Source organism: Panthera tigris, chromosome D3, assembly GCF_018350195.1.
Source record: "Panthera tigris isolate Pti1 chromosome D3, P.tigris_Pti1_mat1.1, whole genome shotgun sequence".
Taxonomy (NCBI): Eukaryota; Metazoa; Chordata; class Mammalia; order Carnivora; family Felidae; genus Panthera; species Panthera tigris.
In genome coordinates, this window is record NC_056671.1 from 86735988 (window position 1) to 86761705 (window position 25718).

The window sequence follows — 25718 nt, forward strand, 5'->3', positions numbered from 1 at the left end:
TCTCCAAAGCTCTGAATCTCCCCTGGTGACAGAACCAGACCCTCCACACCCTGCCTGGGGAACCAGCTTTTACATAAAATCTACTCCTCATGACTGGACCTGGGGGCAGATTCCTCACAAGGGGCGCCAGTATCTCTGCATCCTATTCCATTAACTTTCATAGCCTGTGTGGGTCCATAATTAGAATCGTATGCCAGCGTAGGAATCACAGACAGTTAGGAGGAGGCCTGCTCCAAGAGGAGGATACTTGTACAACCAGAAAAGGTACCAGTCTTCTGTGTTGCCATGATAACTCTGCATGGTCTAGTGTAAAGATGCTCAGAGACTGACAGAAACCCACACTGGTTCTCTTCCCCCAGAGTATGACCTATTATGATAGAAAGGGACAAGAACAAGTTCTTGGACGTGTTCCATCAAGATAAGCCGCAAGTCATACCATGTCCCCGAGGAAAAGGAAGAGATTAGTGTCATTGTCAAAGGCTGCAAAGATGCAAGGTTGTGCTTCATACCACATCCCGGTTTTAAATCACTGGTTCGGTCACAGCAAAAGCCAGATGGATCAGGGAGAACGACAGGAAATTATTGCAAATTTAATCAGATGATGTTATCAATTGTAGCCGGGTTTCTGGATGTGCTATTTGTATTCTAGCGAATTGACACAGTCTCTGGTGCCTGGTGTTCAGATCTGGCTCTAGCAAATACTTTTATATTTTCAGGAAAGAAAGCAGAAACAGCTTGTTTCTGAAAGGGACAGTAGTATATCTTAAGAGCCTCGGAGCTGGGTCAACCCTTCTGTTCCCAGTTATAATAAAGTCCAGAGGTAACTTGATTTTTTTCGAATCCCACGGAGCATTACACTTTTTCTGCATACGACGATTAAGCTACTTTGACCCAGTGATCATGAAGTAGTACCAGGCATGACTCAAAATGATCTAAACGTGCCGGGGGGTGCAAGATAAACCTTGAGAAGTTTCCGAGTCTTGTCTCATGGTGGACTTCCAGGTCTCTGCTCGTTTTGGACAAATCAGTATCTCTCTCGAAGAGAGAAATTCACATACATTTACCAGATAACCCGGGAGGCTGAGCTGGAAAGGGGTCCGCGGACTGTAGTGTTAGCCGTCCTGACACTTGAGTTAGGTGACACGATACACCAAATGTTGTTGCATGTGATTATGACCAAGAAGAAATAGTGAATATCTAATGAGCCCAATTTTGTCGACAGGAGGATGATAGTTACAGGTCCCTAGAGTTTTGAAGTAAGGCCGTCTCCTCCTTTCTACCTGAAAAGTGTCTCTCGACTTGCTACTGAGCACTGGTAGAAATTGAGCAGCTGACCAAGGGTACGAAGTGACTATACCATTTATGTTAATCCAGGTCCTCTGAGAAGCAGATGCCAACAGAAAATTAGAAACGGAGAGAATTTATTGGGGGAAACGCTTGTGAAGGATGGAAGAAGTAACCAGAGAGGACTTTCAGACTATAATAACAGTGTGAGAAGTCTGAAAATAAGACAAGGAGGGCAGGAGGACTGGATAAAGCACAGCCCCAGACTGCAGTGCAGTTTTGAGAAAGTATCAGTTAGGCTAATGGGAGGTCTAGGGTAGGGATTTATCATTACAGGAGTCCGGCATTGGACAGAGGTGGCTCAACTCTAGTACTCCCACTGTACCTACTCATTGAGTGGTAGCAGCCAAGAAAGCATGGCTTTGGTGAAAACACTAGCAGATTCCAAGGGCATGTCTGTGAAAGGCTATGAGCTAACTGCATGCTCTACGTTAGCATTTCTTTTGGAGAGACACCTGAGGAAACACCTTCTTGGCTGCCATACCACCCAAACTTCTTTTCATGATGAGGCTATCTGATCTATCAAAACATGCCCGTCTCCTTATAAACTGGAAATGGTATATATGAGACGGGCTTCTAGCAGGTCTGGAAGACCCAAGTATACTTCAAGGGCATGTGGCTCAGACATTCATGACACTTGGTTTTACTTCACTACTTCTCAATGTACAGAGGCAAACCTTTAAGGAAGTTCCTGTAATCTGATTATGGTCAACTAAAGTATTTGCATGGTAAGTTGGTACCAGGTAATATTGGGATGCTATAGAATTACAATCTAACTCAGATTAGCCTTGTAAGACATTGACGAAGAGAGTCCCCATGGGTAGAACTTTGGGTCGTACATTGGTCCACTTAGTATGAAATGAGGAAAGACTGGAGGCAAATATTTACATCGATCCATGAGCAGTGGTTAATTGTTTGGCTGTCTGGGCAGAGACTTGGAAAAATGAGACTTAAAAAGCTAGTGACAAAGACCCCTACGAGAAAGGTATATATCTTGAAAGGGGAACAAAGTTTAAAATAATTTGCATCCCACAAATACATCTACCAGAAGATATTGACGAAAACAGCAAAAAGTTTGTTCTTGTTAGGTAGACAGGATGACCCATCGGTGCATGCCAATAAGCTTCTTTCCCTGATCATTCAGGCGTTTTTTTCAATGGGCCCTTGCACAAAATGGTCATGTTGTCAGGGATGATGACTTTCTATGAGCTGAACAATGCCAAATTTCCCTTCATCAAAGCTAATCTGGCAGCTGCTTACTGCTGAGTTTCCCACCTGCCAAAGGGGCAGCTAAACTGACATGCTCTGGGAAGGACCAGTAGTGTAGATTGCAGGTTCATTACTGTGATCCCCTCTGTGGTAGGCAGCTTCCCAAATGGCTCTTAATGATCTTTGCCTGTTGGACTTCATGCTTTGTACAATTTTCTCTTATCCAGAGTGGGTTGGATATGGTGAATTCCTTTTAACTAATGGGTTTGCATGGTGAATTTGCATGGCAGGTTTGCATGGCAAAATGATGAAAATAGGCAACAAAAAGACCAACTTCTATTGCTTCTCTCTTCCCTTTCTTCTCTTCCTTGTATCTTTCCCTGGAAGAAAAAAAATGTATGTTGTGAGTAGCTATAGGGAGAGCTTATGTGACAAGGAACTGACATCTCCCTATCAACAGCTGCAAGTATGAGCTTGGATGTTAATCCTCCCTTAGTTAAGCCTTGAGATGAATGTGACCCCAAATGACATCTTGAGGGCATCCTTGTGAGAGATTCTGAGTCAGAGGCATCATAATTAACTGACACATCCTTAGCCTAAGAAACTGTAAGGTAATATCTATAATTTAAGGTGAGTTGTTGATATAATTTGGTACACGGCAATGGATAACACAGACTTTGTACTGGACCTTAACAAATCCTATGTATGTAGGAGTGGCTTCTGGATTGGCCAAGGGCAGAGAGTGGAAGGATGGCAAAGAGAGGGTTAATGAAAATCTTAGTTGCTTTGAGCTTTCGTGTGGAGCTCCTGAGACATGCCAGTCTGTACCCTGGTGATCTCTTTCATGGATCCTCCCCCTCTGAATCTTGACCACTGCCCTGTATAACACGTTAATTGCAGCCTGGTGAAAAATGTGAGAGGTACCCAGATATCTGACCTACTGGTGATGTGAGTTAAATGTTTGTTCAAGCTGCTTAATGTTGGGATAATTTGTGTATACACACACACACACACACACACACACACACACACACACACACATCAATAGATACCTACATACTTTCTCAGTTATGGAGGAGAGTTTCTTGGTATTCTGAGGACAGATTTTTAATCTCGGTGGAGGTTTGCTCTTTTTCTGTTCTCAGCATTTCTATTAGCCTCGCCGTGTGTGGACAGAATGCCTTCCCTGTTACCGTGGTACCCTGTAAATCTTGCCTCCACTAAGGTTATATTTTGTCTTAATAGGCTTCAATCCCCTGAATTCATTGGACTTACCATGTCCTCATTTACCCATAAGCAGCAGGTTTAACAGAATGTGACTCAGCTATAGCATGAGCTTGGAGACAAAACTGTGTTGTTGGGGTACTGGTTCTGTTGAGCACTGCCTGTGCTTAAAAACCACTTCTGACATTTGGTTTTTTTTTCCCTTCGTAATCAGAACGCACAAATGTGGAGGAAAATAGTGAAAATGGAAGTAGATCTTGTCATTATGGAATCCGGAAGAAGCTCTTCTCTTTGTCCTAGCAACTTGGGACTCTAGTTTGAAAGTTCTGTTGCTGAGAGGACAAGTAATTTTACCCAAGAACATAGCCGTGGTTCTTCTGAATTGAAAGTTGAAATTGCTCACTGCCCGTGTGTGTCCTCCTGTGGTTGACTTAATAGGCAAAGAAGTCACTCTACTGCCTGGGATGACTGATATTATCAGGAGGACGTTGGATTTCTGCTGTAGACAAGGGGAAAAAAGAAAAGGAGCTCTGGATCCTAGATGAGATTCAGTGTGGCAGTTCTTAGTACTCCCTTGGCTAAGCATCCAGGTCAGGCAATAGATTTATAAATTTATGGGATATATTGTTTTTTAATTTAAATCTGGAAACATGGTCCATTAAGGGTAATTCAAATGATTTAGGCACTCCATGCTGGATTACAAGGAAGTACAACCTATCTTCCCTCAGAATGCATTGTTGTTCTCAGTGTTATTTAGGGACAATCCTATGTGCTTTAGAGGTGCTGAAATCAGAGCTCTGATAAGCCCTCTTGAGGTTAGAAGAATCTATCAGAGGTGACCAAAACTCCTTGCTTCAGAATTAGCTGCCACTTGAGTGCAGTTTCATGGAAACCTAGAAATACTGTGTGCTCACAGTTGTTCCAGCGAAGTGGTAAGGACTGGGGCTTCATCTCTTACTGTATGTGGCCATCCCAAAGCTGCGTTTGTTAGCAAAGGAAAGGGAAGATGATGGTTTTATGTTTCCCCAAGAACCCACCATGCTTCAGCCTATAAGCCAAGGTGGGTGGTGCCAGCCTGCCTTTGTGGTGGCAGAGTAGAGCAGGTGTCAGTGTTTGCTGTTCCACATTACCCCAAGACCCTGTGCTCACTCATCCATCCTGATTTGTTTCTTGCAAGGCAAGCAAGCGTTTTGGACCCATCCCTTCTCTTTTGGTGATTTTATCACGCCAGTTCCATTTCCTCTTAGCCATTGGTCCTTGATTGATGCTACCGGGTCTATTCTGAAAGGTTTAACTGACCTTGAATCTCAGAAATAAATGATTGAAAACTTTCCTTCCCAGAAGACCTGAGATTCCTTATTCAAATAGACCTGCTCACCCCTCAGTGATCTTGCTCATTGCATGCCAGAATCCCTTAAAAAAAGACAAAGTACTTTTAAGTCATGGGCCCCACCTCTTCAGACACTGTGCTTTATTTGTGTTGATGATACTGATTTTTAAAAGTAAAAGTATTGGCATTTTTAAACTATGTATTTTTGATGATATAATGAGGTTTTATACTTTAGATTCTTTGATGCAGTGTTTGTGAAAGACATATGGGAAATCTAACCAATTCTATATCCCAATCCTTGAAGCAGTAGATACAGAGCGGTAAAGACTTAAAATGATGCCCATTAGTATGAAATAGATTACAACCCACTTCTCTAATATTGATCAAACATATTTAATATACCATTAGCATTTGCAGAATGATTCACTAATGTATTAAAATGCCATCGATGAAGGGTGTTAATTAGGTGTTGAAAATGTAAGCAGATTGTTCTGTCAAAACCAAACAGTGATTTCACCGATATCATAAGCTCTTAATTGTAGTGGCAGTCCTCCTTATGGATTCCTTAGGAGATAAATAATTAGCTCATTAGGTGACTTCTTACTCATATTCGCCAGCAATACCATTATTTTACATGGATTTTTTATAAGGGACCAGGAATAAACTTACACTAAGATAAAGTATATTTCTGGCATCAAACTCTTGAGTCTGTGAGGTGAAGTGATATGCATGGCTGGTCTGGACTCTTGGGTACCTGCTTTGAAAAGTTGAATGTGAAAGCATAGAGCTTAGAGAACTCCTGTTGCTTCCATTTAAAGATCTTCCTGTGAAATACCTTTAAGTGTTGGTATTAGCTAATGGTAAAAAGTAATAAATACAAAAGTGTTTTGATTTTAGAATCTGCTTAGTTGCCGTGATACAAAATTAATTTGTTATATGTTCTCTGAAGCTGATGAAAGGAGCATTCTTTAAAAAAAAACAAATGACAGGGGCTCCTGGGTGGCTCAGTAGGTTGAGCGTCCGACTTCAGCTCAGGTCATGATCTCACAGCTCGTGAGTTCGAGCCCTGCGTCGGGCTCTCTGCTGACCGCTCAGAGCCTGGAGCCTGCTTTGGATTCTGTGTCTCCCTCTCTGTCTGCCCCTAACCCACTCACATTCTGTCTCTGTCAAAAATAAATAAACATTAAAAAGACAAACAAAAAAAAAATGACAAAAAATACCTGACGCGGAAGTCTAAGTACTATTAGAAAGTGGATATTTATCTTCAGTGTGTAGTGAAGGGAACAAGATCAGAGAATGCTATGATGCTATGAGTAATTATTTGCTAGTTACATTACCAGCAGATTGAATCTCCAATGTGCTGAATGGTTTGAGTAGGATTGTAGTTTCGCTTCCTTTTAATTTTCATGAGTACCTCTCCTCTTACTGGTCTATTTTAATTTTGGTAATGTCAACCCTGGATTGTAGTCTCTCAGTTTTGCTGGTTAGCTACCACACCAGCTATTAATTAAACCCTTTATTCTTGATGAATATTTTCCACCTTCGCCTTATTGAGAGACTGTGACTTCTAGTAGAACGGATTATTAATATTATAAACTATTAAATTATGCATGTATATTTAAAAATGCTTTGTAATTTTTGTCTTTGTTTTATTTTTAAAATCTTAATTATTTCATAAATTCTGTGAGAAACTTCTGATAAGGTTTGTCAAATTTATTTTCAGGTCATCATATGTATTTCAAACCCTGTATTTTCAAATATTCTAGATGTAGATGATAAAGTCAGACATCATTTTAATGATACCTATGAGGGAAAAACTGATGTGGGGGAAAGTGAGATTGATCCAAATGTAGTTTTGCAAGAAAAAATCGTAAGCCTTTGGGAGTCAGTAAAGGTACTCATTCAGAGTTTTAAACCTGTTCTGTTATTATGAAGTACGTCTTTACCTTTTTCAAGGAGGGATTATGAGAAAATTTATTTGAATTAGTACAATTTGTAAGAAAAAAAATTTTTTTGAGGCAGATTCTGTAACAATCCTCTGGGGTGATTTGTCCTTAGGGGAGAAGCTGAGTAAGTCTTTAATGTGGATAGGACGATTTATGTTCCTCTGCACTTGAATTGCCAACTGCTGACCATCACAAACCAGCTCTAACAAATGACACACAGAGATTCCCCTTAGGTTATGCACTTTCCTGGTTTTTTTCATGAATTGCCATTTATTGCTGTGACTTGCCATTTCCTATAGCTACTACTTAGGAAGAAATAAGCAATGACCCAATCACATATGAATTCACAGTCAGTTGCTACTTTCTTCTGGATTTGAAAACAGACCTTATGGCCAAAGCTGTATTAATGAGAAATAGGAAGCAATATACAATGCCTGCTTTCATTAGAATGGGTGAATACAAAGAAAAAAACTATGCTTTGAGCTTATGTTATTAAATCTTTCTAAAAGCTTATTTGTATTAATGTTTGAGAGACAGTGAGAGTGAGCCTGGGAGGGGGAGAGAGGGAGAGAGAGAATCCCAAGAAGGCTCTGTGCTGTCTGTACAAAGCCCGACATGGGGCTTGATCCCACGAATTGTGAGATCATGACCTAAGCCAAGATCAAGAGCTGGTCACTTAACTGACTGAGCCATCATTTCTAAAGGACACATCTTTTTCTTTAATTTTATTTAAACTCTCCTTAGTTAACATACAGTGCATTATCAGTTTCAGGAGTAGAATTCAGTGATGCATCACTTACAACACCCAGTGCTCATCACAAATGCCCTCTTTAATACCCATCACCCATCTAGCCCATCCCCCCTTGCCCATGTCCCTCCGTCAACCCTCAGTTTGTTCTCTGTCATTAAGAGTCTCTTGTGGTTTGTTTCCTTCTTTCCTCTTCCCCCTCCACCTTCCCCTATGTTCATCTATTGTGTTTCTTATTTTCCACATACAAGTGAAATCGTACGGTATTTGTATTTCTCTAGCTGACTTAGTTCTCTTAGCATAATACATTCTAGCTCCATCTATGTCCTTGCAAATGGCAAGATTTCATTCTTTCTGATGGAGTAATAGTCCATTATATATATATGGACTATTATATATGTATGTATGTACATATACACACACACACACATACACATCACATCTTTACTCAGTCAATGGACATCAGCTTGGCTATTTTTGGTAATGCTGCTATAAACAAGAGTTTTCACTATTAACGTGTCACAAAATAAGCAAAACTCTAAAAATTTAAGAATAAATACAAAATTTTTTGTATGTTTATGAAACCCTCTCATAAGCACAATATTTAAGTAGCTTGCTGATTATGTCTCGTTATTCAGAGGCATTGATATTATATAGCAGTGTAAACCTACATGTACTTGAGAAATTATACAAATAACTGTGTAATAAAACATTCATGATTCATGTAGAAAGTTATGGAGATGCATAAACCATCAGTTACATTGTCCATCACATATCTCTTGAAGCTAAGTAGTTACAATCATTCCCTCTACTTCACATACTCATTGGGCATAATGCTCTATAAATCAGTTAACTATGAAACTGTTTTATTCAATGAAAGGTAAACATGAATTATTTTAGAAAACAAAGATTTGAATAGATCCAACTGAATTAAAAACCTTTGAAATTTACATTAGATTTAGGTGAGAGAGATCTTTATTTTTTATTTAGCAACTGCTTATCTCAAATCACAAAAATTGTGATTTAGTAGCCAGCTATATGCAATCACAGTTCTTGGTCTATAGATAGTGTTAAATGGTAGATGATTTTGGATGCTAAGTAATTTTGCTGTGATGTAAGGCAATAGGTGTATGAATCTTAGAAGATCTTACTAGTGGTAATGATTTGGTATTGCAAAGCATCTTTCCAGTGAGACATTTTCGGCCAAACATATAGATATATTTTCAAAGTGTATAATCAGTAGGGTAATATTCTATTCCCATAATACTTAAAAATATGTTTTTTCAGATTATGGGACCTAAGCTTCTTGTATAGAATATTATTCTTTTTACATAAACATTATTTTAAAAGCACACGTTTCTAAGACATGTAAATCTATCTTTATTTTTCCCTTTAGACATAACTTTCAAAATTATACTGCTGCACCTAAAGTGTAAAGGTTACGCTTATCCTAGGGTTCTTACATTCAGAAAACTCATAAAGTTTTAAGAGCACTAGATATTGGCAGGATCACATTACCATAGCAACCCATATCCACGGCCAACCTCCCTGAATATTTAACTTAAAAGACTTAATGATTAGGCCAGTGCGACGAGTTGCAAAAATAAAGCAAAAAAAATATTTGTACATAATTCTGGAAGTTAAGGAGTGGTTGAAATACATTTTCTTGTTCTTATTTAGAGAAATCAAAATCTTGAAGTTCAATTAAAGTACATCCTTTGTAACAAAGGCTTAAAATGTACTACTTTGCATTAAGCTATGTATTGGGGGTTGGGGAAAGAAACTAAGACTATATGAAAGCACCCAATTCTGTTAGAGAACCAGCTACTGTAATCTGAGACAGAATGTGATAGCTGTCAGCTCTTTGTGCTGTGGAATCTGATGTGTTTTGAGGCCAGAGAAAAAGCTCCACAGAGAAGGTGACAGGCAATTCTTAGGGAAAGAACAATACAAACACAAGCATATATTTGGAATGAATAAGCACTGGGTTTATTGGGCCTGAGGGTGAGGAATGGAGCAGGTGGGAACAGGATATAACACTCAAACCATGGAGTAGTACTCAGTGTAGCATTTGTTGAATGATGGCATAGTAACTTGTCTAAATCTCAATTTTTGGTTCAGGATAGCTGGCATTTGAAATGTAGAATTAGGTGGTTTTGATAAATAGCTTGGTTGTGACCATGGACTAATGAAGTAATAAACAAGAGATCTTAGATGTCGGCATATCTTCCCTGGCTCCCTAAAGCACAGTTATGGCAGATTCCATGCATGGAGAGTGAGGCTTCCTCCAGGTGTAAGAAGTTGTCCTTCGCATTCTCAGAGAGTATACCTTTCCTTTGTCCCTACACCTGTTCATGTGAGTCTGTCAATATGGCTGCCCACACACCAGATGTGAGCGACTGAAACAAACTCCGCCCATTTCTGGGAGTCTGCTGGTGAGATTAGGTTAGGGGAATTCAAATTCCAAGGAGTGTTCTTCAGCAGGCCCAGGGTTCCAGCCCATCTGTGTGTGTACCCACACACAGCACCGAGAAAACTGTCCACGGTGATTTTTAAATTCTTTGACAAAGTATACTTTCTTGGTGAGATAAGAAGGAATATTAGTTGATAGCCAAGGTGGTGAGGAAACGCCTTTAGCTTAGGGCTCAGGTGGTAGAGGTGTCTGAGGCCTGCTGAGTGACAAAGGACTGCCAACTCCTCCAAAGTGAGATGGTTTGCTTCATCCTTACATAGTGTAGCCTGGCTTCCATTGACAGAAATGAATACAACGTAAAGGAACTAGAATGAATAAAAAGTAGGAAAATGTTCTGAAAATGCCTTTTTTTCTGGTCTGTAGTTCTAGGAGATCTACGTAATTTCTGCCTTGATCTTCTGACACTGATTTACTAAAGCCATTGAGTCTCAGAAGGAGTTGTTTGGCGAGTCATGGGAGGAAGGCAAGGTGGTTATGTTCGTGGAATGCGTCTGTAATTCTCTGCTGAGGACTGATACATAATCCCCTCTACCATACTAATTAGAGATTGATTTTCTAATCATGTATTTAATTTTTTTTAATGTTTATTTTTGAAAGAGAGGGAGAGAGACAGAGCATGAGTAGGGGAGGAGCAGAGAGAGAGGGAGACACAGAATCGGAAGCAGGCTCCAGGCTTCAAGCCGTCAGCACAGAGCCCGATGCAGGGCTCGAACCCACGAACCGCAAGATCATGACCCGAGCCAAAGTTGGACGCCCAACTGACTAAGCCACCCAGGCACCCCCTAATCATGTATTTGCTTTAATCAATACTTTAATCAAAGTGTTAAGATCAGATTCTTTTTCCTTTAAATGAAGAAATCTTCTATAGAGACCACAAGCTCGTGAGAAATTGGTAAAATAAAACTAGACAACAAAGATAAGTAAGGGTTTTTTTCTCCTCAACTCAGGTGCTCACTACCGATTGGGGGCAGGAGGGTCACTAGGTCCAGTGGCTTTTTCTTGACAGGCTATGTCAAGGGTAGCTGGTCTCAGCAGAGATGGGCACTTGACCAAATTCCTCAGTCTTTTGTGGAAGTTCAGCCAGCAAACCCTCTTTGGGACCAGCTAGTTACCGTCCTGCCGTAATACAAGTGATGAGTCCTTCCTTAGCTGGGCTTCCCAGACACAGGTGACGTTCTTGTACTTTATACACATATTACTGGATTCCAACTTTGTATTTTAAATGGAGGACTGGCACATCATTTCTGATAGCTGTGTTATGACCAAGTTGTGTCGTTGGCTCTATGTTTAGAGCCTATGGGCTTCAACTAATCAGTGGTCTTGAGAGCAAAGAAAAAATTTCATTACAAAGCAGTATTAGGTGAGGCCTATTTGGATAGGCCAGATCTCCAGAGGAGCTCCTAGAGGCCCCTTGCAGGAGCCCACCCTTTTGGAGCTTGTGCAGGAGGTGAGAGTACGGATGTAGGTCTTCCAGACAAGTCTCCAGAGACTTGCAGAGAACAACACAAGCATAATTTCTCAGAGTTCCAGAGGCTGGAAGCCAGCATGGTTGAGTTCTCTTGTGGGAGCTCTCTTCCTGGCCTGTAGATGACGTGGGATATCTTGCTTGCTCTCATCTTACGAGGATACGGTGCTATTGGATTAGGGCCCAGCCCTATGTTTTCATTTAACCTCGGTCACCTCCTAAAAATCCAATTTTCAGCCTGGAGCCTTGGGCTTGAACCTAGGAATTTTGGAAGATACAGCTGAGTGAGTGGCAATGAAGAAAATGTGCTTCAATGTACTATCCTCACGTAGAGATTTTGGAAAGATGAGTGTGTTTTTTATAGTACCCATTGTCATCATAACTGTAATTTACGTTGAATAGTACAACAAATCAGATAAGAATGCTACATTTTAGGGCTGTTATAAATAGTATTTCTATGCACATATATGAAAAATACTAACTCCTAAAAATTTATTTCCGTTTTATATCAGTAGAAAGTGGCTACTTTTAAAAAAATGTTTTTAAAGTAACCACAAGATGCAGGCTTAAGTACAACTAAATAAGATGACGGGGGACTGGCATCCTGCACGAAGATGGGTTTCACAGGTGATTCCATTCAGACATTGTGCCTGGTCTTTCCATAAAGTTTTCATAATGTTCTACTACCCGGTTGCAAATATGAGAAGTGCAGAAAGTGAAGGTGCGTAAATGTGGTTTATCCTGGATTTTTAACCAATAACATTTTTTACTGCATAGAGAGGAGAAAGCTCTTCAGCATCTTATGTGCAAGAGTGCCAATAATTCTTGTGTACTCTGGGTGACATGTTTTAGACTACTGTTTCCAAATTGAGTGATGGAGGGTAAGTTCTGGATAAAGCTTGGAGGTGATTTTTGAAGGGAGTCTTACTCTTTTGCAGTCTGTTCTTCATCACCTGAAGGTTTTTTTTTGAATGTTTATTTTTGAGAGGGTGAGAGAGCGTGAGTGGGGGAGGGGTAGACAGAATCCAAAGCAGGCTCCAGGCTCTGGGCTGTCAGCGCAGAGCCCGACACAGGGTTTGAACCTCATGAACTGTGAGATCATGACCTGAGCTGAAGTCTGACACTTAACTGACTGAGCCACCCAGGTGCCCCCATCACCTAAAGTTTTAACAAATCCCAAAACGTATTACAGATTCTTACCTGTGCCTACCAAGAAGAGGTCAGGAATCTGGTATAATCAAAAGATGACTCAGGTAAGACACTACCCTCACACTATTTTTATCCAAACAGAAAATGGCAAGATGTCATGGCTAATATCTTGGTTCCTTTTCTTGATGTTGATTTAGGAGAGTGAAATAAGTTGTAAATCAGGAGACTAACATAGACTGTCAATCTTTCTTTCTGAGTCACATTGTGTTAGCCACCATTTATATCTGTCATAAAGGATCCCGATGCTAAAAACAGATTAAATTTCGAATTCTGCAAAGAAAAACATAAATTTAGAATGTAGAGTCATAATTTTAAAATGGTCAGTGTAATCTGGATGGAGAGGAAAGTTGCTTATCAAAATGGTAGAATACAGATATTACTGATGAATCTGTGTCAGCATTTATTGGATAGAAAAGAATGGCAAATAGCTATAGATAAGTTATGTGAACAATAGCTAAAATGCAGACAAACTGAAAATCTATTATTTCTCTAGCCTTTCCGGTATCCAAAAGACAAAAAGTAAAAACCCACCACGTTTCCTTTAGTGGGCATTCAATAAATTCCTTTAAAATGGCTGCAGTAACCTGGCTTATTTGGCCTTTCTTTTGAGGGTCTTAGGTTATGATTTAGCCAGTTCACAACTGTTTAGAAGCTAATGATTTTCCAGGTATGATGGCCATTTGTTGCTATTCGCTGATTCCTCTTCTGCCTGAATTGTGCGTGTTTTTTGTTGTTTGTTTGTTTGTTTGCTTGCTTTTTAACCCGTTCTGTGGTAAAGGAAGTAGATGCCAGTATCCGGTAAACCTTCCATGTAACAGCACTTAGTAAGTTTGCTGTCGCGTTAAGACAGCCTCTCCTTGGTACCTCGGTGGAGAAGAGAGTTTACACTACCGACAAAAAGAATATTTTTAAACTACATATTTTGAAAAAATGAACGTTTTTTTTAATCTTGCAGACCTGTGTTGTCTAACGTAGTAGCCAATAGTCGTGAGTGGCTATTTATGTTAAATAAGAATTTCCTTCCTCAGCCTCACTAACCACACGTTGGGGGCTGAGGAGCCGTTTTACCACAGGACGTTTTTGTCATCATGGGAAGATTTTTTGGAGTACTCTACAGATTTAAAAAAACAAACCTATTTTCACAAAGGTGTAAATCTCTCTGAACTGTGAATTTCTCTGGTATAAAACTTCATTATACATGAAGCTTTATGTGCACAGGCGATAAAAACCGACAAGCAAACATAAAACATCACCGTGAGTTACGCAGTTTTGCCATTTGGTAAAAACTTCTGTTAGGTCGTTTTACCATTGTTACCCTTCGATGCCCGTTTAGACTGGCCAAGCGTTCAGACCCCAATAGTAGTGAAGATAATAGGGAGTTGCGATGCGGTGACAAAGCGCCAAACGTCAGTGCACCTGCATCAGCTGACTCCGTACGGGCGCCACTGTCGCTCAGAACACAGGGACACTCTTGTTCGTGAAGAAACGGGATTCTGCAGCCTTGTGGCGGACGGGTAGGTGCGCTCACTAAACTGTTCTCAAGCGAGTAGAACTCTTGGCCCCGCGCACACCATGCGGCCTCGGAACTGGAGATCCGCTCTGTTCGTTGTGATGGCAATGGTGATGATCCAGTTGTGGGCCAGCCCTGGAGAGCTGTGTCCCAGCTTTGTCCAAGTTGATAGGAAACCCTGCAGTACGTGAAGACAGTTGCAGAGAGCCCTATAACAACGGTTTCTCGAGATCCAGGGTGTCAGAGCCCGTAGTGATCTAGAGCTTTCTTTCACGTCCATTCGTACCTTTTCTGCAGGTGCCAGCCTGCTTCTCAGGTGCCTGGGGGGAGGGCTGAGCTCCCCTTCAAGCACGGGGTCTGGCTCAGGTTCAGGAGCATCTTCCCTTGCCAGCCACTGGCCTTCTTGCTGGATTTCTTTTTTCATGTTAGTCCCTTTCCTTAAATTCTTCCTCAGGATTCCCCAGGATCATACCGAAATTAAAATTGTCTTTACCCTTCCACACCAAGAAAGGCTGTTGATATCTGTGCTCCAATCATAAACAGGATTCGTTTAAGTCTCTGCCCCTCACCTTCAAACATACAGGAAGTTTTGGGAGGGCCAAATGACCACTGTGCCAGAAGTCCCCTGTGTCCGATATCTGTTTCAGTGAAGACTATCGCTACTTTTTTTGTAAACCATAATATATAACTTGTGCAAGGAAGGGGGAGGTAGGACCTGATGTAGTCCTACTCAAGTTTCTCTCCTCCTAGACCATGCGATTCTTCTTGGATTTCCAGTTTTGGAAAAACTGTTTATGTGAAAATAGCACCCTTTACATCTCAATCTTTCATAATTAGCCATCTTTTGTTAACTGTTCCACTAGACAACTGATCAATCTGAAAATAAGTGATTAAAATTGCATTTTGATTTCCTGGTTTGAATTAGGCATTAGAAATACTTTCAAATTAGACAATTTCTTTTTACGGTGGGAGATATACACTTGAACCTGCCCACTGGACTTAGGATATGTGCTAAATGGAAAACTAAAGATAGATCATACAAATTCAAGGCTTCCAAAAATATTTGTCATTACAGTATCAGATAAAAAATTTCACAGAAACATTCTGAACAGTTCTAAATATTTTGAATGTCTCAGACATTTCCATGTGAGCCAGGAAACAGATACATTTATTCTCTTTACCTTTTGCTTAAATGTACAGCTGATGCAGAAAAAGGAAACATCGTATATTTTTATTTTTAACTCACATCTAAATTAGATGTAAATTTGTGACAGGCTAAAATGCTTGCAGTATTTTTCAGTTACCATAGCCACCTGAATTATGAACTTGCTTTTGGGAAGCTCTATCTTGCCCTCAGGGGCAGTTTTATTAGATCATTAGAAACAGACAAGTTCCATTTAAATGATCAAGTTTTTCTAAAAATAAATGTGAAGTTGGCAAAATTATCATTGTTATTTATCCTCTAATTTCTCAAGAGAAAAAATCTGAGGAAGTTAGGAAAATGAGAAAAAAGATGATGAAAAAGATTTTAAAAAATCTGACAACCCTATATTTAGCAATATATCTCATTGGGGACAATTTCCCTCTTTTTGGTTAACAAAGGTACAAAAACACATGCTATAAAAATATTCCTTATAGTTCCATTGTTGCACTGTATCTACTTTTTTCACTATAGGTTTCATTTTAATCAACATGCCAATGTATCTCCTAATAGATTGTTTTAGAACACTTTACATTTTATAGAAATATTGAAAAGATAGTACAGAGGTATCCCATGTGCCCCACACCTCGTTTTCCAGTTATTAATGTCTTGAATTAGTATGGAACATTTATTATGATAAACTAATATTTATTAACTAAAATTCATATTTTATTCGCATTGCCTTAGTTTTCACCTACTGCTTTTTTTCTATCACAGAATCCCCTTTGGGACACCACGTGGCATTTAGTTGTCTTCTGTGATCTCTCTTGGCTCCTCTATTTTTATTTTTTTGGACTTATTTTTGGTTGGTTGAAAGTTTTAAGAATACTGCTCAGGTACGCACCACTGTCAGATGAATTTACTATATGTTTTTTTCTCTGAAGACTGGGGGTATGTGTTTGGGGAATAATACAGAAGTAAAGCACACCATTTTCATCACATTGTATCAAGGACACAAACTATCAACAAGAGTCACAGTTATTGATGTTCATCTTGATCGTCTGGCCATCGGAGCCTTTCTGGTTTCTCCATTTTATTTCCATACTGTGTGTTCGTTCTCTCTCTCTCTCTCTCTCTCTCTCTCAGATTTTATTTTTAAGTAATCTTTACACCCAACTTGGGGCTTGAACTCACAACCCTGAGGTCAAGAGTCACCTGCTCCATGGGCTGAGCCAGCCAAGTGCCCCCATACTGTACTCTTTGGAAGGAGATCACCATGTACAACCCACTCTTACTGACTGGGAGTTATACTCCCCCTCCTTGAAGGTGAAGTATGTACAGAAATTATTTGGAATTTTTCTGCATGGGATATTTGTCCTCTCCCTTGCTTATTAATGTATTTAAAAACTATATCACTGTGGAGTCATGACTATTTATACTTTGGGCTACAATCCAACGCCACTCTTTTGTTACTCAGGGTGTTGCAACTAGCTATTGGGAAATCTTTCAGTTGGTCTCTGCACTCCGACAAATCCTTATGCGTGTGCGTGTGTTACTTTTAAGAACTTCCTACTTCCTGGCATTACAAAATGTCTCAGATTCATCTTGCATATTTCCTGCCCCAGCCCTACAGTGAGGCATTTCTTTGAGGAACGCTCATTCCTTGTACTGGAGAATTAGAAACCAAGATCTGGGCAGTCAGTGTGATCGTCTCGTTTTGCTTCTGCCGTTGCTTCTAGACCCACCAGCTGACAGAGCTAGTCAATACATGTGTAGTAACCTGTGTAACGTACACATACCTATGAATATTTCTGTATGTAATCACCTGTATCTACATTAAGCTGAGGTGAAGTCTGTCTGCAACTCTAACTCATTACCACATGGAACATTCTAGGTCCCTCCCTGCTTGCTTGTAATTTTCCACTGCAACAGTGAAACACCTGGCTTTCATGACACCACGTACTACTTACTTGCATTTGCTCAATTGCAATATAATGATTGAGTATAACCTGGAGAGCTGTATCATAATTGTTAACCCGTACCCCCAGTGCCTGTGCCTATACATTTTTACAAAATGACAGACAGTTTTGCATCTTACTCAAAGATCAGCCCTAAAGTTGAGTTAATGTCCCAGCAAATGATTCCCAGAGATGCCTGAGTAGTTCTTATTCTCATCCTTCAGTTCTGAGTTTAGGAGTGTGTTTGGACAAAACAATGTCGACCTGGAGACGCTGAGGGCATTGAAAGAGAAGTTTGTTTGGTCTGAATGAATTTGGCCACGCTGTAAGCCAGAAATCGTACTGTGCTCCTGTGGTGCCTCTCACCTAGGTAAGACGGTGTCCACAGATAACACAGGTTTGGGCTCATGCTGGACCACTCTGTGTGCACGTAAAGACTAAAGGTTAGAATTAAAGTTATGGATTAACATCCTCGGTTTAGATACTGTCATCCATTCCCATGAGCCCAGCCGGTGACATTTGGGGACCAGGAAGTTTGTGTTGCCCTAAAAGAATATTGCTCTTCTCTCTGCTAGGTATCTTTACGGGGCCTGTCCATTTCTTCATCATTTAGATAAATAAATTTAGCTTACGGAAGTGCTCCTGTCTGATTTTCTGTTCCTACTGACACGTGTCGATACCGGTATCTGCATATGTCTTTATGTGGCTGTAAGGTGGGCGTAATACCCTAAAAACGTGAAATCATGGTATTCTATTGTATGGAAGTATTACAATTCACTTAACATTTTGTCTGTATTTGGGCGCTAAATTTTTTTTTTTCCAATTTGGGAGAAAAATTGTCCTCTCCTGTTAGCCTAATAAATTCCGTGTGGTAGTTTTCGCCTCAATAGCATCAGTAGGCCAGATGTTAAAGGGAGCATTGCCATAATAAAGGCTCGTAGGAGAGAAACCTGAACCACATGAAATCACAGGACATCCACTGGCCCTCCTCCTTTGTTCACTTGTTCTTAGTCTTGGTGAGCCCTTGTTCCCGCTCCCAGGATTTGGGCCGTGGTCTGATGTCAGCGACAATGTCTTACGTCTATGAAGTGCGTGCCTTCCTGGGACATCGCATGATGCTTTCTGTATGGCAGATACCGTTAAATGGAGCGTTCGAGGTAATCAGAACAATGTTTTGTTGCTGCTGCTGTTTGATAACCTGTAAAAGGCCCATACCAGACCTTTCTTGTTTGAGAGGATTTCCATGCTTTCACGCGGCTCACTCCCTGTTCTCACATTGTCAGTGTTAAACAGCCCTGGTATTTCTTTGTTACCTCGTGGTTTTATGAGTGTCAGTAATTAAACTTCCCTAGGGTGTGGTCTCTGTCTTATTGTCCTTCCCCTTGTCATATCTGTAACACTGTAGCATAAGGATTTATTTATTTTTTTATTGCAGTGTAATTAATGTACAGGGTTATTTTAGCGCCAAGTACACAATGTAGTGATTTGACAATTCTGTACATTAATCACTGCTCTATTTAAACTGGCAAGTCAATAGAACTTACAGATTGACTATTAAGCTGAAATTCCGAGTTTTACTAAGTCAAGATAATAAGTTTTTGTGTTGAACGGGTATAAAATATATCTAATGTGAGAAAAAAAAAATCAGAGTATATTCAAGTTGCTTTTTGCTTATTATCCTGGCCATCTATTTTTAAGCCTTTGAGGAAAAATTCTTTAATAGTTTCGATAGAGTAAGAGGGATTATTTTGTTTAAGAATAAACAAAGCAGAACTATTTTTTTAATGAAGGGAAAAACCATATGGTTTGACACAAAGTTTTTTGATTCTACAAAGTACTAGGAAAATATATCGGAAGCCTTCAGCTACAGCAGGCAACGATTTCCAAGTGCCATTTTCTTTCATATATTTGACAGACGGTCTCAAGAGAGAGTTCTTCAAATGGTACACAAGGTTGTTAAAAGTATGGCCAACATTCTGCTTGCTTTAAATTTATTCTTTCACAGACTGAAAGCAGACATTATTATATATTTCACGAGTTAAGGAAAGAATTTATTTTTAATGAGTGATTTATTGCCATCTTGCCTTCATCATTTGTAAATAGGATTAAAACTAATTAAATGCAAGACTAGTTTTAGGGGCCTAGCCAAATGGCAGCATTGGCATTCTGGTTTTGCCAAGGGATACAAAGAGTTTTTAAGAGGACCAGCAAAGTGCGTGGTACGTTTGAAGCCAAGTTTATGATTAAGATTCTTTCATAAAAGGGTATTTGGTTGAAAGAAGCAAAATTCAATCTAGCTAATTCAAATAAAGTGGAGTTAATGAAAGGATACACAGAAAGCAGAGTGAAGCATTCTGAGACCCTGAATTGGGAACAAAGTGGTATCAGGCATTTTTAGCCGCTTCCAGTAACATTGTCTCTTTCAGTTCAAACTTGTCTGGTTGCAAGAAGCAGGAATCTCTTCAAGTAAGTGTAAAAAGAAGGGCTTAAAAAAAGTTGGTTTTTGTTTGTTTTTTTAAAGCTGTATGCGCTCCTTGGGTTATCTTGTTGGTCTCATGATTTTAAATACCTCTGCTAATGACTTCTTAATTACACACTTTATTGATGAGTCTTTCTGTGATCATTCTTCATAAAACTGTAGTCAAGTCCAGTTACTGGCTCTTTGTATTCTCCTTGCCCACTTGCCTCTATGTTAACGTGTATTCATGTGTTTACAGTTTGCAGCTTCTCCCTCTTTATATGTCTATAGAGCACAGATTTTGTTTTCTTCATTGCTCGATTCCTAGTATATAGAGTAGTGTACGACATAATGGAGCTCAATATTTATTTGTAAAAGGAATAAATAAATGGAAGTCATAAAAATTTGTATCATGATGCGTTAAATTAAAGCAGGAGGACAGGAGGCTCACGTGACTCTAATGCCCAGGCGATGTATGTAACCAAACCAGGATCTAAGCCTCTAAATACCTCAAGGTTATGGAATTGAAACCTAAGGACAAACACAAACAGCCAACTGGTACTTAAGCTATAGCCAGTCAAATAATTTATTTTCTTTGCTTCTACTTTTTCTGTATATGTCTTTTCTCTGGCTCCTGTCTGTTTTGGTGCTGCACTATTTGATTCGAATTTTGCTCAAATGAACTCTTAAAAGATAAACTGAGACGTCTTAAACATTTTAATGGTAGCAAAGTTCAGAAATTGACCTGGCTTGCGCTGGAAATGGAAAAGTATGAAAAAACCTGATTTGCCTTCATTTCCTCCCCTGGACTGCATGGTATTTTCACACTGCCACCTTCTTAGCCACTTTATTCTGCTGAAGCATGGGCTACTCATGGAAGCTCCAGCCCTGAATTTACCTTTTTTTTTTTTTTTTAGGGTTTTATTCTTTTTAAATTAATTTCTGCACCTAACGTGGGGCTTGAACTCACAATCCCAAGATCAAGAGTCACACACTCTACTTTTTTATTTAAAAAAAAAAATTTAACGTTTTATTTTTGAGACAGAGACAGAGCATGAACGAGGGAGGAGCAGAGAGAGAGGGAGACACAGAATCGGAAGCAGGCTCTGAGCCATCAGCCCAGAGCCCGACGCGGGGCTCGAACTCACAGACCGCGAGATTGCGACCTGAGCTGAAGTCGGACGCTTAACCGACTGAGCCACCCAGGCTTCCCTCTATTTTTTTTATTTTAGATTAAGCTTCTTACCCCATACCATCTAACTGTAGACTTCTGGGTTTTCCAACCCAGCTAATCTGGAAACAAAGTGGTAAATCCTTCTTAGACATTGGATTAGCTGCTGCTTATCCAGAATCCAAACCTTAGCTAATCCGTCCTATCCAGAGCCCCAAGATACACATCTGACAGTCTTTGTTCTTGTCTTTGGCAGATGCAATTTTTGGACAATGGCTACAGAAGGCAACTTGGGCTGAACTGTTTTTCTCAACTGTTTCAAAATTATTGACCTTCACTGCCTTTCTGTTGCCCAGGGAATTTCATCAGTCACTCATTTAAAAATATTTTATCATCTACTGTGTACATTATTCTACACACCGATGCTATAGCAGAAAGCAAGAATGATGTTTCTACCTCCATGATCTCTTTATGGGGAATATTCCATAGTACTTTATTCTCTTTGCACCTCTCATAATGCTTCCCGTGCCTAGATTTTTTTTTTTTTTTACACATTTTCACACTACTTAATTTATTTTGTATTTTGTCGCCGGAAGGGATAAAGTTGGTAGTCATCTGACCAATTTTCTGAGCTGATTCAAGTGTTTTTTAGTGTGTGGGGGCAAAACCTCAGCAAAGTGAAACAGGCTGCTCCCGTAAGAAGTGTAATCAATTCTATTTGAGCCCCGACTGCCTAGTGTTTAATCAAAGACTCTTCCATAACGTGTAAATTGGGTGTGGAGTATTGCTCGAGCCCTTAGACGTGAATGACCACACATCGTGCTTTTATAAGATGCACAATCGTTATTCAAACTTAAAGGAATCTCCTGTTGACAGTCTGTTTACTTGTTCTATTTTTGTGTTGCTTGTGGCCCCAGGTATGTAATGATAGCTCATTATTTTGAAATCACTTTTCATTTTACTTAAATTTCCCATTCATCCCTTGCTGCTATTAATTAATACCGGAGGGTTAGTTATGAACTACAGTTGCTAGAAGTAAGGTATTTTCCTCAGTACTCACACTTTGTTAATCGTTTTCTGAATAAAACCTTGGTTTTTGTGAATGTTAATTTTAGATGTTTGGGGTGGAGGGGTGTGTGTGTGTGTGTGTGTGTGTGTGTGTGTGTGTGTGTTGTGCACCAGCTGCAAAGTGGGTGCTCAGGTGAAATTGTGATGACAGAAAAAGTGAAGACAGAAGAGTTAGAGCTGAATTCTTAGAAAATTTGTCCAGGTTAAGAATTTCTAGAGCTTTACGGAACAAGCATTGATTAGAATCAGCACCAAATCAGAAGTGGTGAGGAGCACTCCAGCTATAGGAGTTGGGGAAGAAGTTTTCATAGAAGGTGGAAGCTGTGTACAGAAAATATTGATCAGCTCCAGCTTAAAGCCTAGCTGGCTATTGGTGTTGGTTGTTCTTAGCATCTGTCTTTCATAATCTTAAGGCATTTATAGGCTTAGATTTTGGTTTGCTTATGTAGGCTGCGATGGTATTAGGGCCACATCAGTCTAATGGCCTCCTTGCTTAATTAACAATTCCCCTTTTTGGGTTATCTTCTCACATATGAGAAACTGGCAAAAAATTTGGTATCAGTGTCACTCTGTCACCATCAGAGTTAAATTGATCTTGACTCCTTGTGAAACCACCCTAGGTGATGAAGTCAGATCAATGGAAGAATTGCTTCAGCTACTTATCTTTTTGTTCATCTTGTTTTTGTTTCTACAAGTGCACTGAGCCCATCTGATGAGTTGCTGATGGCTGCAGACATGTCCTTATGGCTTTGCAGAGAACATAGTGCACCGGGACCATAATAACTACTGGGAGAATAACAAAAAAACTGAAGTATATACTCCTTAGCCAGGGGACCCTTAAATCTAACCAGTTGGTATCAAATAGATCATGTACCTGAAGGGGCATCAATTTGTTTCATCAAGTGATGTGTTTGTTAATTTCTTATATTTCCTATAATATCAGAAGTGTTGATCCAGGTATAGTAGGAGGTGTTTTCTGTGACACACGACTCCTCGTTGAGTGAATAAGTAATCTAAAGCAACTCTATTGTCTAAAACCACCGTAGCAAGAGACTCTAGGGACTTACGTTTCGCATCTGTGGCCCTAATGGTAGGTTCAGCAATACCTGCCAGAGTTCAGGAGCATTGTCTTTTTGTGCATTAACAGAAAAAAGCAAGTGGCAAAAGGAATAGAGGTTCCATTTTAGAGATGAAGATCTTGACCTGTGGTCTTGATCTTGGGCGAGCTGTCTACTTTAAGGTGCTGTCTTCTTCAGGGAGGAATCTCCTTAGTCCGTTGACATTTTAGATCTTCAGCTTGTGTGCATTTCCAAGAGTCTGGAGGAGCCCATTTTAATTGTTGAATGTGGACCCAAGGGTTTAAGTCCTTGATGTTTAGCTACTGTGTCGGTAGTAAAGAGAACCTGGCGTGGCCCTTTTCAGAGAGAGTCAAGGGCAGGTTTTGTTCTTAGTGATTGCAAGTCAGGAGGGTTGGAGAAAATTGGAAATGTTTGTGGAGTTTGGAGAGTTATGGCTGGATATCTGAGGAAACTAGAAATCGTGATCCAGTTTGGTTTTGCAGATAAAAAACAAAACTGGAAATGATGACAGGACTAGAATCTGTTATTCACAAGCTTATGTTAGAATTTTCTACTGACACATAATTTTTTCTTGTACTATCGCCTTCATTTCTATTGAAGATAATCACAGACTAATCTGCAGAATAAATCTAGTCTCATTAAAGTTGGCCTGATTGTTTACGTAAGTGAAACATGAATAGTGATTGACCATATAAGGCTCTTTCGAAATCTGCTTTGCTGAAACTTATCATAAGGAATCTCTGAAGCAAATCATAAGAGACTTAAGGATAGAGAGCAAACTGAGGGTTGATGGAAGGGAGATGGGCGGGGAATGGGCTTAAATGGCCAATGGGTGTTAGGGATGGCACTTGTTATGATGAGCACTAGGTGTTATACGTAAGTGATGAATCACTTAATTCTACTCCTGAAACCAATATTACACTATATGTTAAGTAACTAGAATTTAAATAAAATTTTGGAAGAAAAAAAAATGAAAAGGAATCTCAGGTTAGACTTTTATAAGTCTTTCAAGGTTAAGAAGCCAAGACAATAACTCACCATTGGACTTTGCCTGCAATGCCTATAGATTTGGGAAAACTCCTCTCTCCTTGAGGTTCCCAAGCCTGCCAAGAATGACCTTCCCTACTCACCTATTAAGGCTGCTGAGAACCCTATAAGCAAGGCACCAGGCTGCTTTTTTCCAAAGAGTTTTTACTGGCTCTGTAAAATCCACCTTAGTTGGCTTAGTTTCTTAAAACTGTCTGAATCACAACTGATTTTATGTATATTCTCAAATATGGTATTCCAGCCAAAGCCTTGGTAATTAAACCAATGTTTCCAATTCTGCCCTGATAGAAGGAAAACAGATTCTTATTGAACTTAAGCGAATTACTATTATTGTCAGGATAGTAAGAACAGTTATTTACAGGAATTCAATAAACTTCTGAATTCCGGGGGGATCAAGTAGAAAAATTAGGTGTTTCCATTCTGTTCACAGAGGTGTACTTTACAAAATTACTGAAAGTCATAAAGAGCTTAAGAGAAAAGATTTCCTTACATCTAGAAAATTATAACATGAAGGAACCAGCAGTGTTTCTAAGAAAAAATGTAATCATCTTCATCAGCTCATTCAATTCCATACTATTCTTGTTCTACTTGAGTCCAGTATTCCCATTAGTTCTGGAAATTCTTACCAAGTTGTTTCATGATCTTATGAGAAACCTGTACTCTAGAGTACCTGCCAAAGTTCTCTCATGACTCTCTGAAGATGAAGCATCTTTGTGAAAGCATCAGAGTAAAACCTGCCTGTAAATGATAAAAAGACTTTTAAAAAGTGGTCACCGTTAAAGATCAGATGAGAGTTCATTTGATAAGTAAATAGTTCTGTGGCTGTTTACAGCCACAGATTATTAAGGTTAAATATTTTAATTACGGTTAATAATTGGACATGATAGTACTGACAGATGTCTAGAAACTTTTAACAATTTTTGGAATACCCATATTGAGAACGTATATCCATATATATGTAATTTAAGTTTCTTAACACTTCTTACCTGACAATGCTTCCCAGTAACTGAACATACCAAATGACCTAATTAGTTTAATGTCACTTGTTTACAAGGTGAGAGACAAATCCTTCAAGATTTTTCAGGGATCCTCTTTGAGGTGAAAAATTCCACTTAGAATTTTCCATTAGAAAAATTCCATTTAGAATTCCATGTAGTCAATTCCATTTAGAATTTGACTTTGAGAAGTCAAAATGTCAAAAGGTTTGAACATTTGACTAAATAGAATCTCAGATCATTATGAAAGAGTAATTATTTAAAGGGAAGAATATTTTAAAGGCAAATGCACAAGATTAAATAGTTGTAAAACAAAACTTCGCTCCTTTACTATTGAGAAAAC

The 25718-nt window shown here is 39.4% G+C and overlaps 1 long non-coding RNA gene across 1 annotated transcript; it reads right to left on the reverse strand.

Moving 5' to 3' along the window:
- Positions 1–1397: 1397 nt before the first annotated feature.
- On the reverse strand, positions 1398–25457 carry LOC122232637. Its single transcript, XR_006210000.1, has 3 exons — positions 25367–25457; positions 25007–25118; positions 1398–2933 (listed from the first exon to the last, which is right to left on the reverse strand). It is a non-coding gene; the product is annotated as an uncharacterized LOC122232637 (long non-coding RNA).
- Positions 25458–25718: the final 261 nt, after the last annotated feature.